Here is an 18,209-nt window from a genome sequence, read left to right as displayed (position 1 = left end):
CAAAGTTAGTAGAACCAGCTTCAGTTTAAAAGTTGGCAGTGTTGCGTGGCTTCGCCGCGGCACTCAAACCAGGCAACCGCATTCCGGCGCGTTGTCGCGCCGCTGCAGGTGTTTCAACTGCGAACGTTCTACGACGCAACGTTTCTTCAGTGTCGTCTAGTAGCGCTGCCACTCGGCGTCTGCAGGAGAGAGCGATCAAACACATCACTGCATATTGTCACCGACAAACGTAGCAGGACGCGGGAAGCATAACCGTTTACTGGGGCGAGGCTTGCCGAACAACCACGCACATTCGAGAGAGACGTTCGGCCAGGCGCTGGGAGACAGGTTCGGCCACCAGGTGGCGCCGGCAGAATATCAGCGCTGTGGCATTGCCCCCCTCTCTTCCAAGAGGCATCGACTCGATGCCGCACACGAGGGGGAAAATAATATACGTAAGACTTCGCGCGTGGAAAGGGGCTAACGGGAGTAATACGGCTTCATTCGCGCCACGTGTACCACTTCGGACGTCAGTTGTCGAGACGACCGGACAGTTCCTTGAGAGAGCACCTCGTAGGTCACCGCGCTGAGGCGGCGTAACACCTGGTATGGACCAAAGTAACGGCGAAGAAGCTTCTCGGACCGCCTTCGCAAACGGATCGGACTCCATACCTAGACTTGGCCACCTGGTGTTTAAATCACCTCCCTGCGGCGGAGGTTGTAGCGCTCGGCGTCGCGTTGTTGTTGGCACCGGATTCGCTGTCGAGCAACTTGGCGAGCGGCTTCGGCGTCACGAACGAATTGTTCAGCGTCCACGACAGAAGAGGGAGTAGGATCCGGAAGAAGCATGGCGTCCAGCATGGTCAAGGCTTCGCGACCGTGCACCAAATGGAACGGAGTTAAGCGTGTCGTTTCGTGGAGCGCAGTGTTGTACGCGAACGTGATGTAGGGCAGTATCCGGTCCCATTTCGCATGGTCATTGTCGACATACATAGAAAGCATATCGGCAATTGTCTTGTTAAGCTGCTCAGTCAGTCCGTTTGTTTGCGGATGGTAAGCTGTAGTCTTGCGATGGCTGGTGCCACTGAGTCGAAGTACCTCGCTCGTAAGTGCCGACGTAAACGCGGTGCCCTTGTCAGTTAATACGACTGTTGGGGCTCCGTGACGAAGCACAATGTTGTGAATGAAAAAATGTGCAACTTCGGCGGCGGTGCCACGGGGAAGGGCCTTGGTCTCACAGTAACGCCTAAGATAGTCAGTGGCAGCAGCAATATACCTGTTACCCATGGAAGACGCCGGAAATGGGCCGAGTAAGTCTATGCCGACCTGTTGAAATGGGAGGCGCGGGGGATCGATAGGCTGCAAGAGCCCCGCTGGTTTAGTCGGCGGCGTCTTCCGGCGCTGGCACTCATGACAGGTTCGCACGTAGCGGTCGACAGCCGCAGCAAGCCTGGGCCAGTAGTACTTGGGGCGCATGCACGCTAACGTGCGGGAAAACCCAAGGTGGCCTGAGGGAAGGTCGTCGTGGCACGCACGCAGAACTTCGTCACGAAGCGTTGTAGGCACTACAAGCAGATAGACAGTGTTGGTGGGCCATAGTTCTTTTTGTAGAGGACACCATCGCGCAAGCAAAACGATGCCAGTCCGCGCTTGAAGAGTCGAGGTGGTGATGGAGCGGTTCCTTCGAGGTACTCGATGAGGGTCAGCATTTCGGAGTTGTCCATCTGTTGGCGGGCAAGGGTGGATGTGGCGACAGCACCGAGAAAAGCGGAATCGTAGTCGGTCTCGTCCGTGGGGCTGGGAATAGGAGCGCGGGAGATACAGTAAGCATCACTGGCCGGACGTGTTCACGATGGTGACATCAAATTCTTGTAACCGAAGGCTCCATCAAGCAAGCCGCCCCGAGGGATCTTTCAGGTTCGCCAGCCAACACGGTGAATGATGGTCGCTCACGACCCGAAACGGGCGGCCATACAAGTACGGTCGAAATTTCGAAACTACCCACAGCACAGCCAGACATTCCTTTTCCGTGGTGGAATAATTGACTTCGGAACGGGAAAAAGTGCGACTGGCGTAAGCAATCACGCGTTCTAGACCATCTTGCCGCTGAACAAGGACCGCACCGAGACCAACGTTACTGGCATCAGTTTGCAGTTCCGTGTCGGCCTCTTCGTCGAAGTGACCAAGCACAGGCGCACATTCGAGACGGGACTTGAGTTCTGTGAAGGTTCTTTCCAGGTCCTGGCCCCTGAAAAAGGGTTCAGCGTCTTTCGTCAAGCGGATCAGAGGCTCTGCTAGCTTGGAGAAATTGCCAACAATCCGGCGCTAGTACTCGCAGAGGCCAAAAAAACGACGCAGGTTCCGTTTGTCGGTTGGCTTAGGAAAGGCAGTTACGGCGGCCGTCTTTTCTGGGTCTGGACTAACACCTCGAGCGCTGACAATATGACCAAGAAACTTTAACTCATGAAACAAAGTGACATTTATCTGGCTTGAGAGAGAGACCAGCGGAACCTATGGCCTCGAAAACAGCACGCAAACGTTTCAGGTGCTCATTGAACGTGTCAGAAAAGTTCATGACATCGTCGAGATATACGAGGCACGACTGCCACGTCAGGCCAGACAGCACGGTGTCCATCATTCGTTGGAATGTGGCAGGGGCCGAGCACAAGCCAAAAGGGAGCACCTTAAACTCGTACGAACCGTCAGTAGTAATAAAGGTGGTCTTCTCCCGGTCGCGTTCGTCGACCTCTATTTGCCAATCCACAGCGGAGGTCAAGGGGAGAAAAGTAGGTGGCATTGCGCAGGCGGTCTAGGGAGTCATCAATGCGTGGCAGAGGCTACAAATCCTTTTTCGTGACGTTATTGAGGCCTCTGTAATCCACGCAGAACCTGAGGGTGCCATAGTTCTTCGTGACGAGGACAACAGGCGATACCCAGGGGCTCGTGGACGGTTGTATGACGTCGTCCTGGAGCATTTGTGTAACTTGATGGCGGATGGCGTCACGTTCTTGTGAAGACACGCGACAAGGGTGCTGGCATATTCGTCTTTGGTCGTCAGCAACGATAATTCGGTGCTTGGTAAGTGGCGTCGGTCGCACCTTGGAAGTTTTTGCAAAACAGTCCCGGAAGGATGAGATGAGGTTTTCCACGCAGCGTTTCTGACTGGCGAAGAGGTGCGGGTTTACGTCGGTCGGAAAGACTGTAGCCGTTGCATCGTCGATGTCTGACGTGGTGGACAAAGAGCACTGCCTGGAACACTCTCCAAGCTCGTAAAAATAAGCGATGACCGCTGTCTTCGTTAAATGCTGTGGTTCATGGATAAAGTTGGTGACTAAGATGTCAGTGCGATTGTTGGCAAGTTCTACTATAGGGCTCGAGCGACACAAACTTGCCGAGTGAGTAGCAGTGACACGTTCGCTTCAGTGATGACAAAAGTGCCGGTTCTGTCATTACACTCGACTGTTGACGAACTTGCTGGCTCGCGAAGGGATTGTTATGTGGTCGTCACATACGCGCAACATTACCCTGCTGGGCTCGGTGTTGGTGTCGACGGCTCGCTGGCGGAAAAAGATACCATGAGCTCTGAAGGTCGATGACCGCACCATACTCTTGAAAAAAATCCCAAAATGAGATCTTTCGAACAGTCACGTAATACGGCAAATGAGCAAGTGAAAGTAAGACCGCGGATCTGGAGGCGACAGGTGCACACGCCGATCGGCGTCACTACATGGAGACCGGCGGTGCGGATCACGGTACCACACCAAGCCGTCAGAACATTACGGAGGGTTGTGGCGAGCTGCCTGGTCATCACAGAAAAATCAGCGCCGGTATCGACGAGTGCGGTCACTTCATGACTGTCGGTGGTTACTAAAATTTCAGCAAGAAACTAATCGTTCGCAGCACGTCGGATCGGGTCGTCGCCGCTCGGGCCGTCGCGTCAAATCGTCGGGTGGAGGCTGTTGACTCTGTGCAGTGGCGGCGGCCCTACCCCCGGAGGACGCCGTCTTCAGTTTTTCCGGCGAGGTGACGTGCCTCTGAACTGACCAGAGGAGGAGGGCCGACTGGGCGAAGCAAAGCGCCTCGGGGACGGTGATCGCAATTTGCGCCGCTGCAAGGTCAGGGGCAGCACCTGAGTGGCCAGGTAGTCCTCTATGTCCTGCGGCCTTTCACCATAGCGCGGTCGAGGTGCGTCCGGTGGGAATCCTCTGAAACCCATCCGCCGGTACGGGAAATTCCACAGAATATGGTCGGGTTCCCCGCAGTGGTAGCAGAGCGGGTGATTGTTGGATGTTCGCCATACGTGCGCTTTGTTGAAAGGAGGGCACAGGTCCTGCTGCTGCTCGACGGGACGCAGGTAACGATGTGGTGGTCGTGGTTCGGCAACGGGGCGAAACGCTTGCGGCGCGGGGGCAGGTCGGCGCAAGGGCATCGCTGTAGGACATCACGTGCGGCTCCGATAGTAGTGCTGGTGGTGACTGCACCGCTCGCCGAATTTCGTCACTGATCACTGATGCAGCAGTTTGATTAAGGGTCGTTCTCACTGTATCCACGTTGGCCGAAGCGAAGGGGTACCACCGTTCGAAACTGGGCCTTCGCCCGCGAGGGGCGCAGCGGAGTTTGTGGAGCTTCTCCCAAGCGGACACCCCCAAAGCAAGCCGGGCGCCAGGCCTAGGGCCGCTCGTACCCATTTTTACCGGTGGGTGTCCGGCGATGGGTTTCGAACCAACCACCTCCCGCAGCCGTGACGGGCACCCAACCCACTGGGCCACGGCTACGAATCGCGAAGGTATGCTTGCCTACGGAGCATCCAAGTGGAGGTGTCGCAATTCTTCGTGAACAGTGCTCCGCACCAGCTCTCTCAGCGCCTCATCCCCGGGGCCTGGAAAGGACGTGCAGTAGTGAGCGTCTGCTACATTTGCCTCGCGGCCATGTTGGGAACTCCGTTCCTGCAATGAACGTTCCATGCTCGTAGCTTCATTAACGAAGGCGTCGACGATTCTCGGAGGATCGCGCATGAGGCCAGCAAACAGCTTCTCCTTTATCCCACACATAAGGTGCCGCAGCTTTGTTGCTTCGGGCATGGCCGGGTCGGCCCGATTGAAGATGCGGGTCATGAACTCAATAAACATGGCCACGCTCTCGTTGGACTGCTGTGACCTGGAGCGAAGTGCAATTTCAGCATTTTCCTTTCGCTCGTTCGAGCTGAATGTGGCGAGCAGCTAACGGCGAAAACTGCCGAGTTAGAAAAGAATGCCTCGTGGTTCTCGAACCACGTTGATACGGGTCCTATTTGGACCCAAGATATTAAACTTATTTTTGGAAACATTTGGGTATGTGCCATCTTTTGATAGGCTAACAACAACAACAACAGCTTCCGCTCGTCGTGCCATTGGTTGAACGCAGCAACACGGTCAAAACTGGCCAGCCAATCTTCAACATCCTCTAACCGGTCGCCGTGGAAGGATGGTGGCACCCGAGTTGCGAGAAGGACGAATGGCAGGGCACTGTCGGAGTACTAACCTTTCTGGCTGCCAGTGGTGGAAGTCATAGGTCGCACAGGCCTTGTCGGTGGCTCAAACTCGGGTTGCAGGCCTCGCAGGCGACGGCTGGCTTAGTGGACAGGTGTGGCGTCTACGCGTCGGGGAGAAGCGTTAAGGAATTTGACGGGGTCAGCGTACATGGCATGGTACCCAGCACGGCTTCACGAAATGTCACCGACAAACGTAGCAGGACGCGGGAAGCACAACCGTTTACTGGGGCAATGCTTGCCGAACAACCGCGCACATTCGAGAGAAAGAAGACGTTCGGCCACGCGCTGGGAGACAGGTTCGGCCGCCAGGTGGCGCCGGCGGAATGTCAGCAATGTGGCAATATGAAATAGCGTCTCCACCCAATGGACCACCGATGTCCAAAGAATTCGCGAACAACGTCCACTGCTGGATATTCGGATGTCTGATGTACATCGAGTCTGATCTTGAATAGGAACTGCAGACATCCCTGAGACCATCCCGTGCAAAAAAGAATGTCAAAATGAACGTCCCACGTACGTCCATGAAGGACATTCCAACGTCCTTCGAACGACTGAATTATAATAGATTTTAAGTTACCAGAGAGGTTCATGGAACGTCCAAAACCGCATTTAACGTGCTAATCACATCCGCTAGTCACCAAGCGAAACAAGGAAAAAATGCACAATTCTGCTAGGCTACACGTGATCCGGAAATCCGTCTACGTGGGATTGCGCTATTCCTCAACTAGGCACTTCAATATCGGACAAGTCGCACGTGTGTGCTTTCCACTTTCATGTGCACGACTTCCTGAAAATGTGCACTCACATCGTCATTAGGAAGAAGGTGGAAATCTAAACGGGCAGCGCTTGATTTCGAGCAATATATAGGAAACTCGTTTCAAGCGATGTGGTGCACACAGCTGGCTTTTTGAAATGAGCTGTTCCACACATACGCTATCTCCTAAAGCAATTGTGCGATTTAATAGCCTGAATGCGCGATGCAGAGGCGACGCCACGCAACATTGCCGAGTTTCTAAACTGACGGCGTCCTTCATGGACTGAGTTGCTTTGGGCCATTAAGTCCAATAAATTAATAAAGAAGCCACAATGCTGTCTCACTCTGTCCTGGCGTTTAACAAGCGTTTTGTTTCGTAATGAGAACCCCCGATCGCCATGTGGCTCGGGCGATGATGAATATCCTGCGAAAACGGCTCCCCCTCTTGCTTTCCCTGCTACAAAAGCTGTCAAGCAAGTCAACGACCCATCCCTTCCTTGGCCGCCTGCCGATGATGACGCGCATCACGTGATCAGTAGCAGCGCATTGGCCTTCAACTCTAGTGGGCGTTGTTACCACCCTCAACAACAGCTGGGTCACGGAAACTGAGTTGCTGAATTTTTTTATATCATGCATCCCATGTAATCCTCATGCAATTTGCAAACATGGTTGGCACCGCCTGGTCATTGTCGAGCCAGGAGTGGGAAACTTCCATATACACCATTGTCCACCAAATATACAAATATCAGAGCCAATGGAGCCAACTATAGCGCTATATACCCAGCTAGCGCAGAAACATCACGATAATGCTGCATTTTTGCGATTGTCAAATGTAACAATCAACGTGCTTAATGTCTTTTTCTCTATTGTTATTGTAATGTAATATATAAATGATAGAAAAAGCTTCTCCGAACATTAATAAAACATGTAAAGAACATAATTGTAACATAAATTTAACATTCTCGAAAATGGTGAAGTAGCCCTGCACAAGCATGCAGGCTTGCCAGTTGTTCTGGCACACAAATTACGACGCTTTGCAAGAGCCAGCAATGAGCGCGACACTTCAGTTCCACTATCCAGCACAACATGCAACTCCTATACTTATTCACATCCTAACGGATAATATGGAGTCAAGCTTTTTCCACGTCACTGAAGGATGTCCCATGAATGATTGGGGCGATTGAGTAATAACCAAAGTTTTCTGACACAATAATGTGCCTCTGCATGCAGTTTATGGCGCGCACTATCTAAGAGATGTGGTTGTGAAGTGCTGCTAGTTTATAAACATCTTTACTGCGAAAACAGCGGGAAAATGTGTGAAAATTTGTGTTGGAAATATATTTGGAATGTTTTTCTATAGTGAGGACTGGAACAATACAATAAAGTTTCGAAGATTATATTCAAACACTGTTTCTTTACAGCGTTAAAAACTGGTTTCTAATTAACCCACGTTATAAGTAAATTTTAAGGATAATGTAACATTACTACACGAAGCTAACACTTCTTAACGTTGACAACAAAAGACTTCACAAGAAAACAGTTTTTAAGAATTTTTATGCTTTTCACCCTCCTGTGCCCTAAAATAGTGTTATTTGAGGGCTGTAATACAAAGACGTGATAGGTTTTTGTCCCATTCTAATAGTTCTCAAAAACCCAAATAATTTACAACGTGAAGACCCTCAGTTTGTTCCCTGGGAAGTTTCCTTAGCAGGTAACCAAGCATTTATGATATGTATTGTCAATCTGCTTCATGTGTTCTGTGCTGCAGGTGCCTATGGCATATGCTGGGTGGTCATTAAACAGCAGTCGAGAAGGTCGGCGTGCTGTACACTTTTTCAGAGTTATATGTAGATTTTTGCTATTTGTGTACTTTGCGAATACCTGTTTACATCTCAAATGCAGCTGACGACATTTTTTACACAGCTTTCTTTTGTATTTGCTACACTTCTTGCAACTGCATTTTGTCTTACCTGCCTTTTAGATGATCTGCTCAACACTTCTTCCCTGCCTTTCACAGATGTCCATTAATCCCCTTTATGCCCCTTTAATCTTTGTTGTTCAACCCTGAATTGTTTTTTTCTCACCAAAAACATGGCCATGTAAGGACAACTCTCCACTCAGTTTCCGTGCAGTACCCTATTGAAAATCTCGTATATATGTGTAAAATGTGTCTAATATATACGCAATTATTGAATATGTGTCCACATATATGCTCGTATGTATACGTGCTCGTATGGCATACACGTTCCTCTCCACGTATGGCGAAACACATATATATGTGTGATATGTGCCTCATATATACGCTATTGGATATGTGTCACACCCGTCCCTCGTATATACGAGGGTCACGTAACCTTCGTACGGATACGAGGGCCTCGTCATGGGGATACAATGGCCTTGCAACACGTACTCTGGTGTACAGTTAATAGCTCTGAATGTGTAGGCTACCTTAATGAACTTGCAACCCTTCAGTGCAGCAAATGCTGCATCCCAGCACTAAACACCCGGCTGCAGTTAATGAAATAATTTTTATTACTGCCTTTACTTTATCATTTTTATCCGACTACAGTCATTGAGTACAGGGGCAGGTGCAGGCGATGATTACTTGATGTCCCTCAGCATGTCCACCAGGTAGCAATTCAACTGCTCTCCACATTTTCTCATCCTCGGTAGCTCATGCAGCTTTGATGTATGCATTAAATACATCTGAAAGAGTATTAATTATGACAAAATTGAAGACATGCAGGTGCTGTAAAATAAAGGTATTTAAGTCACGCACATTTAAATAAACGAATGCCTTTGTCAGTCAGGAAATGTACCTAAATAAAAGAGGCTTACTGCCCACAGCTGCTAGTTTTTCTGACCTCATCCGAGGCTTCTGGATGGCACCAGCCTTAAGGAATTGCCGGCATACTGAGCCGGTGATGCTCGTTCCCCGAACGCGCTTTCCCCCTAAGGCTCTTCGGGGAAGGAGCATCACCAGGAAGGAGTGTCACTTTTGTGGGGAACCCCACAAAAGTTTTGTGGCGTCCTCGGAAAACAAGAAGTCTCGACCTAGGGAAAGAAGCCAGCGCCACCGCTCTGCACTGACAATTTCCGCTCCCGAGGTGGGCCTGCAATAAAACAGCTGCACATATGCTTTGTATAAAGCCCTATACCAGATTGTGGAGAGAGTTATTATTTGCCACATTAAAACTGCTAAAATCCTATTCCTCAGGACTCCTATATGTAAAATTACGAAAATGGCAGTTTTCCTTGCAAACGATACTAATGATAAAACATGACACATCGCTCTCTTCTTTGGGGTGAGCAGCGCGATGGGCCACCAGGTCACGTTTGTATGCAATCATATCAAGCTGCCTTTGACAACATAGATGAGCCTTTTTATCTCTACTTCAGGCTCCACTAAACCCTGGCAACAGTAATGCTGCCAAATATTCGGAAGCACAGAACTAACAGATGAAAGATTATGAATATTTAAAACACAGCAATTAAATCTTAGCACAAGAAGCTGTGCTACTTAGAACATGAAAGGTGAAATATTGTGGTCATGGTCTAGTGATCTAAGCCTTCATTAAGCAAAGCTGCCCTGAGCTGTCACAGGTTAAAATTGTGCCTGGGGCTCCTGTGCAGGGAATTTTTTTCCGCTCCATGCCATTTGGATAGAAAATTTCGCGTCTCCGAGAGGTGTGCACTAATCCTCAGCCCTAAACGTCTCCACAGTTTCTAGATTGTTTGCCTTCAGTTAAAAAGAACGAGAGCTAAAAGCATTTCAAGCTTACAAACTAGTTCTAAATATGAGAAGCCATCGTACCTGGCCATTGTCCGCAGCAAGAACACCTGGATTCCGTGGTGCAGCAGGACTCATGCTAGTGGAAGCCTGGAAAGTGTGCAAAGTGTTCGCATTTGCAACAAGAGTAATGTACAGTGTCGGTGAAGTCTTAAGGCCAAAGGCTTTTCGCTTCAGCCGCATAACAGTGCCATTACGGCAATATTAAACACCAAGTGACCTTGAAATGCTAGCAGGTTTCTTCTTGCGATACAGAAGCTTCCTGCTTGACAACAGCTTTGAATGATCCGCTACATGAATTATTCTAGGAACATTGATATCACTGCAGCTGAATGCTGTAGCCTTAATACTTTTGACTAAGACTGTACACGGTACATTAAAGGGACAGTGAGGAGAACTCAATCAAATTTCTTTTGTAAGCAAAATCTGATAGTTCAGCATTTCATGGCTTTGTTGCCGCTTGTCCGGGAGCGAAAGATGCATTTATTTCAAAGAAATTTGGATTCGAAGTTGAAAAAGATTTTCCCGCCACTCCGATTCAAACTCGGGAACTCTTATGAAATCACGGCGCACTCTTGTGACGTTACAGGACGCAGTGACGTGACACGTGACGTAAACGCAGACTCAGTGATCTCTCGCGGCTAGGGGTGCGGTATAGCAGCAGCCAAAATGAAAGCTACCGCCGCCACACGTTGAAGGCATCTATCGGGGGTCGCTACGATTGCGTAATTTACAAGGCAACCTCAATTTCTCATCAGTGTCCCTTAATGCGCGTTTTTATAGCCTGGCGTAACGCGTGCGCGCGCTCTGCACTCCCACGTCACGTCTGCGAAAGCGAGACCCTCTATACTCCAACTGCGCTTGACCGGTGACGTGTTCGGCGCCTTAGGCGCACTCTGACCGCACTGGCGGAGACTTGGAGCATGTCTCTATTTCGCGCCGAGTGCGCCAGCTGTGAAGGCCAGACCAGACCGATTCGGTTCCACGGCGAGGTGCGCATTGTGACATCATTCAATAGCTTCGGCAGTTGGGCGGTGCTGTTCTTTTCGAGCGCGCGGCTAATTTAATCCATTCACAGTACACATCTGAAGGTACATGTAAGTGGGCGAGAGAGCCCGATCCAGTAGACCCCGTACCGCCGGAAACGCGCGGAAGCCGTTGAAGCGTGGGCGTTACTTTCAAGCCGCCAACTTTAAACGCAAGCGCCCTTGAGCACTCATCCATGTTTTGTGCAAAAAATAAAATAAATAACCTGGCCCTTGCAACCATGGGAGACCTCGATGCCGCCTGCTGCAACGTGCAACCGCGCCGTTCAAGGAATCGCAATCCGATCGACCCTAAGCCCCGGCCAGCCTCCAATGGGCGCGACTCACCGACCTTGTCCTGGCCCCTTGTGACTCCCCGCACTGGGGTTATGATATTTAATTTGCAATGGCTGCTCACGGCGGAAGAGGGAAACAACCCGCCGGCACCTAACCTAACCGTGCTCCCTCAAAAGCATCACACGCTCTGTGGGGCTGAGGTCGCTGAAATGCAGGCCGGAGCTTTTGCGAGAACTTCGTCGTCAGGTTCGGGAACGGGATCGATCATAACGCAAGCAAGGCGCCAGTGCAAACGTAAACGAAGCGACGGCAGCGACCCCCGATAGATGCCTTCAACGTGCGGTGGCAGTAGCTTTCATTTCGGCTGCTAGACCATACCGCTAGCCGCGCGAAATCACGTCTGCGCTTACGTCACTGCGTCCTGTAACGCCATAAGAGTGCGCCGTGATGTCATAAAGGTCCCGAGTTTGAATCGAAGGGGCAAGCAAAACGTTTCCAACTTTGAATCCAAATTTTTTTGAAATAATTGCATCTTTCACTCCCGGACAGGCGGCAACAAAGTTTTGAAATGCCGAACTATAAGATTTTGCTAACAAAAATAATTTGATAGAGTTTTCCTAACTGCCCCTTTAACAGAGCCTGCGCTTATTCGCTAACCAACGTATTCGGTGGCGACATCTATGCGCGCCACTGAAACCCCCCGCCCACTCACTGAATAAAAAAAAAAACCTATGCCGAGACTCGGAATCGAAACAGGGCCATTGTTGTTTGAGGCGGAGACTCTATCACTCCGCCACGATGGCTCAAGATTTAACCAAGAATAAAGGCGCATGTAGTGAATGCACTCTTGTGATGCAGAAGTCTCCGCGCTTTCGCTACGTATATGCTGGCCTAACAGAGCTAGGCCATCAGCATATTTTTCTTAACTGCCTTGTACCTTGTCTCCCGTCTCTAACAAACAATTTTCGTTAAGTAGTTTGAAGTTGACTGGCACAGCCGGGAATGTTTCGCCGGGCGAGCGTGCGAAGTCAAAAAGTGATCTTTATACTGCGAACTGCCTTGTACAATCACCGACGATCGTGCCATCATGGTTTTTCATCTACCACGGCAATCATCTGACCAGCCTTAACAGGCTCCTTCAAAGGTTAACTAGCACTTGAAGCGGCACTTGGATTTCCTCTGCTGTTCGGCACTTGTAAATCGAGGTGCATCAAAAACAAAACCACGGGGCACGCAAAGCTCATAGACGCGAAGCGCCATAACAAATCGAAACTCTCCTGGCGGCCTGTGGCACCGCCAAGCATTGATTTTCTTTGGTTCCAACATTCAGGTTGTCTTGTCTGTCTTCCTGGCGTGATAAAAGTGCGCTATCGGTTTTAAAACAAAACTTACTTCTATATTGAACCGCACAACCTTATTTTGTCAGCCTCAGAGATTCGCAGCTTCCATGTAAAATGGAACATTCCTTTAAGGTGGCGTTTCTTGTCCTATGACGTCATCACGCTTGTACTTGCGAGATTGCCCTGTGGCGACGATAGCTGTATTTTGGTCCTTGCTATTTTATATTTCACAAGAGCTTTGTATTTCAGTAAGAGTGGCGTTTTTGTGATCAGGAGTTTATATTCTATCGATACAAGCCAACTTCAATTTCTCCTCAGTGTTCCTTTAATTGGCATCTCCAGGGGATTTTAAAGCACTTTGAGTTTACTATCACATTACAATTCTTGAACCTTGTCTCAGTTGCAAGAAATAATTCAACAACTAGAACACAAACAAAAACTGCATTTCGACCGCAATGCCTTCGCTAAGCAAAGCTGCTCTGAGCTGCCACAGGTTAAAATTGTGCCTCAGTAGGCAATTTTTTTTCTGCTTCATATCATTTGGACGGAAAATTTCCCATTTCCGAGAGGTGTGCAGTGATGCTCATTCCCATGTTTCCAGTTTCTAAATTGTTTGCCTGCATTTTTCAAGGATGAGAGCTAAAAGCATTTCAAGCTTCCAAAATCATTCTTGTAAGAACGACAATTGGGCTTTGATGTGCCAGTGCCCCGTGCTGAAGAAGGAGCAAAACACAAGCGGTAGACGAGGCTGACAAAGTCCAGTTTGGCGCAGAGGAACGCTTGGCTACCCAAATATTGCGGCGGTCGACACTTCTTGTTAGCACGGCGCACCCAGCCCCTCCACAAGTGCAAAGACGCAAATCAAACAAGTGTGGACGGCCACAATCTTTGTTAGCACAGCGCACCCCGGTAGCCAAGCGTTACTGAGCACCAAACTGAACTTTGGCAGCCTCGTCTTCCGTCTGTGTTTTGCTCCTTCGTCAGCACTGGCCGATGGGGCATCAAAGCCCACTTGTCTGTCTTGCATTCTAAATATGCGACACCTTCATACATGGCTGCTGACCTCAGCAAGATATCCGGGTTCTGAGGTGCAGCAGGATCCATGCTAGTGGAAGACTGCAAAGTATGAAAAGTGTTCACATTTGCTACAAAAGACTAATGTACAAGGTAAATTAAAGGGCAACTTCAGAGGATTTTCAAACATATTCAGTTTACTATCACATTACACTTCTTGAGCATGGTCAGAGTCCCGAGAAATAATTTTTCCAAATAAGGAGCAAAGAAATAATGAAATACCATTAACTAGAACACAACAAAACTTCATTTCAATCAACAGATAAAAATAAGATGTTAAAGGGCTTGACTGGTAACACTGGTAATCCACATTCTGTAATGCACCAACTAGCTTTAAAGGAGTATAAACACCCATCTCTTGGGTGTGTGTTTTTGCTTTCTAATGAGGCATCAGGCATTATTATACATGGATTACCTTGTGGTATTCTCCTATTCTCAACAGTATAGCAAGAGAACAGCAGTTCACTATTGGTAGCGAGGTAAGGGAAGTGGTAAAGGAATACATCTATTTAAGGTAGGTATCAATAGTGACAACTGATCCGGATCATGAGGGAATAACTAAAAGGATAAGATTACGATAGAGCGCATATGGCGGGGTTTCTCAGGTCATGAATGGCAGTTTACCAGTATTCCTCAAGAGAAAAGTGTACAACAGCTGTTTCCTACCAGTACCCACCTATGGGGCAGAAACGTGGAGGCTAACAAAAAGGGTTCAGCTTAATTTGAGGAAAACGCAGTGAGCCACGGAAAGAAAAATGATAGGCGTAACGTTAAAGCAGTATAACACCTTCCGTTTGGATGCGTGTTTTCTTGTTTGTAATGATGCATAAGGCATTATTATACATAGAGTAGCAGCTAGTAATCTCTTTCGACCGCTTAATAATTTACAATAGCATTTCTTTTTCGTCCAGTTTCGGCTTCAACACTTGAACAAGGACAGTGACGTCAATGTGTGCTTACACGTCATGAGACATGAAAAAACAGCATTATAATCACTGCTTGCACATTAGTTGTCATTCCGGCAATCGAGGAAGGCTGATTTCAGAACTGCAGTAAATTAGAACAATGAAGCAGCGATTCTATGGACATTTTTCTATGGCTCACGTGAAGGAAAAGCCCTCTTTGACGTCAGAACCATCGTTCGGTTGTTCCGAAACTGAAACAGCATGACAGGAAAAAACAATTATAAATTACTTAGCGGTCGTAGGCAAACATCACATGGTGATTCATGCATAGTAGCGTCTTCTGCATCATCGAAGAAAAGAAAACATGCCTCCAAAATTAGGTGTCTACACTCCTTTAAAAGACCAGAAGCAGGAAGAGGGGTTGAGGGAACACACGCGGGTTAATGACATCCTAGCCAAAATCAAGAGGAAGAAATTGGCTTGAGCGGAGCATGTAATGCGAAGGTAAGATAGCTGTTGGTCCTTAAGGGACTCGAAGAGAAAGAAAGCATAGCAGGGGGCGGCAGAAGGTTAGGTTGGCGTATGAAATTAAGAAGTTTGCAGGCATTAGGTGGGAGCAGCTGGCAAGACATGGTTAATTGGAGAGACATGGGAGAGGCCTTCACTCTGCAGTGGGTGTAATCAGGCTGATGATGATGGAGGTTCTCTAATGACTGCTAAATAATATCTATAATCGAATTTTTTTCTCGCCCTATTTCAGTTTCAAGAGCTGAACGGGGATTATGACGTCAAAGTGAGCTTATTGGTCATGCGAGGCATGAAGAACTGCAATATAATCGGTGCTGCTACGTTTGTCATTCCAACTAATGAGGAAGGCTGGCTTCAGCACTGTAGTGAATTAAAACGATCAAGTAGCAATTATATCGCATTTTTTCCATGCTTCACGTTACATATAATCTTCCTGATGTCACAGTCTTCACTCGGCTGTTGAAACCGAGACAGCATGACAGAAAAATTCGATTATAAATTATTTATAGGTCCCAGGCAAACACCACATGATGATTCATTCATAGTGGTGTCTTCTGAATCATTGTAGAGAAGAAAACATGCCACCAAAATTAGGTGTCTATATATCTTCAAATTATCATTTGGATTTTTCAAATTGCCGCGCTGGGAGAGCCTGGTCGCTGCCAGAAAATTCACTCCTGACAGGAAGGTGCATCATGCTCACATGAACTGGTCGCCGCCAGTACCAGCCTGCTGGCAATCATGGTGCCAAGGCCGTTCATGGATCACAGAAGGCGAGTGCCTTCTGCTGCTTTGCGTGCTGTTGCGTCTCATTGCTCGCATGCGTACGGTAGAAATCTGATCCTTGGGAGCGAAAGAAAGGACGTTAGTTATTCAGGGCAGCCACAGACTCATGCCCTCAGATGCATACATCGGCGGCAACAACACAAGTATATGTCCTTCAGTGCGTTGTGTGCTGTCGTGAAGTCTGCATGTAAGCTTCGAGATATCCTCAAAAGCATATGTGACGGGCAGTCGCACTCTAAAGACTTGCATTTGACACCACATAGGAGGGTTAATTGGACAGCGTTAATTGGAAAGACATGGGAGAGGCTTTTGCCCTGTGGGTGTAGTGAGGCTAATGATGATGAGGAGGAAGAGGGAAAACTGCGCATGCACTGCTCAAACAACATGCTGTAGTCTCAGATTATTGCATATTTGTTAACTACACACTAATTACTTGGGCGCCAATGATCGACCCTGCCTATACTGACTCTGCTGTGTTAGTTGCAATTTCTGTTTGTGAACTAATTCCGGTGGGCTGTAAGCAGAAAACAATCAGGATATGTTCCGCTCAACTGTAGTCTGCCGCCCTCCATCTGTTAATATTGCTGCCAGTAAGTAATGCACGCATAATTTTGACCAGCGTGCATATCAGCTGGCTGAACATTTTTCTGAAGTGCATGTACACGCACAAATTTAGCTGCACGTCGTGTGTGTATGCTATCGCATTTACTGCAGCGCTAGCACTCGAATGAAAGGTATTACAATATGGCCTTGCATGTCGGCCCCGCAATGTGTGTGCAGGCATGATGATCCACACTGGGAAATTTTTCTTTTTGATGAGTCAACTGCAAGGTGAAGTATGCATACGGTATTTCTCAGGTATTTTAAGCACTTGTGGCAGAAGACCCGAGCACCAAGCTTTATGGCAACGACCGAATCGGCACACGCAAGGTTAAGCTTCATCTTCAGCTGTCAAATGAAAATGACCTCCGTGGAGAATAAAAATTTTGAACAACAAATTTGGCTCAGCACACATGCACGCCAGCCGGCAGCCACTACTTAAAGGGCCCCGACCACTCTCTGGCTGAAAATGTCCTCTTCCAAGGTTTTTGTGAGGCACCGTCCCCGGAACACACAACCGCAAACAATTCTTTAATAAAATACATTCTATTGGAGTTACATATATGGCAAACCAGCTACTTTTCCATACTCCTCTTCTTCCATTCCCTCTCAGTGGTTTTTCTCCTTTCCGCTTGGTCTACTAGATTTAGTCCTTCATCCCTGCTTGTTCTGTGTGGCTGCCGTTCCGTTTACAAGAGTAGAAAGCACCCCTTTTGTTTGAAAGTCAAATGGGGAGCTTTCCGTGGCGTCCGCGTTGGGCCTGTTATGAACGGAATGCACACCAGCCGAAGATGATTAAGTTGCAGATCCCATCGACAGGGATGACCACGGTGGCGCAGCAACAGCAGTGGCAATTTCGACAGCATCATCAGGTGGCCGACGACTGCACAAAAAGAAAGAATGACTAGCTGGGAAGAAGCCTGTTCTTTCCACGCTCGGCTCGATGCAAATGACCTTCCCCCTCGGACTGGTTCCCTGCAAGAAGCGACCGACGATGGACAGATGACGGGAAGAGGGAAACGGTGACTTCCAGTAATTAATCGTGTCTTGACAAGAGCCGCCCCGACCGGAGAGAGCCCACCGCAGTTGTAGCCCACAGTGCGGCACCGGTTTTTTCGATAGACACGCGCCGCTTGCAATACGGTTGCACCACGGTGCGATAGAGCAGCGGACCTGTGAATCCCCCTCACCCATTCCCACGAGTGCCTCCGCTTGCTAAGTGCTCTGTGCAAGTTTTCTCATCGTTGAGAAATGTGCCACATATTGTATTGACCCCCGGCTGGTGAATGGGCGGAGCCTTAGGGTAACAAACAAGCGTCCTCTTTAACAAGGCTCATCCAGTTGGCTCAAAGCTATTACCTTTTTCATTTTTGACTGTTTGCTCTTTTCTAAATTATGTAAATGAGTTTCTTCAAAGTGCCAGTAAGCCCGCTTTTTTGTGTTTTTCCCAAATGTCAAGCTTCCATCGTCCCTCATCCCCTATCCGGCCCAACCACGCTACCCTGCATCGTAACAAGTGATGGCAGCGATGCGATGCTGCTACCCGACCTATAAATGGCCCCATTGCCTATTGTCTGACATCAATGGGTATCCGAGCAGGG

This window comes from Amblyomma americanum, chromosome 1 (assembly GCF_052857255.1).
Source record: "Amblyomma americanum isolate KBUSLIRL-KWMA chromosome 1, ASM5285725v1, whole genome shotgun sequence".
Taxonomy (NCBI): domain Eukaryota; kingdom Metazoa; phylum Arthropoda; class Arachnida; order Ixodida; family Ixodidae; genus Amblyomma; species Amblyomma americanum.
This window is presented reverse-complemented; position numbering follows the sequence as displayed.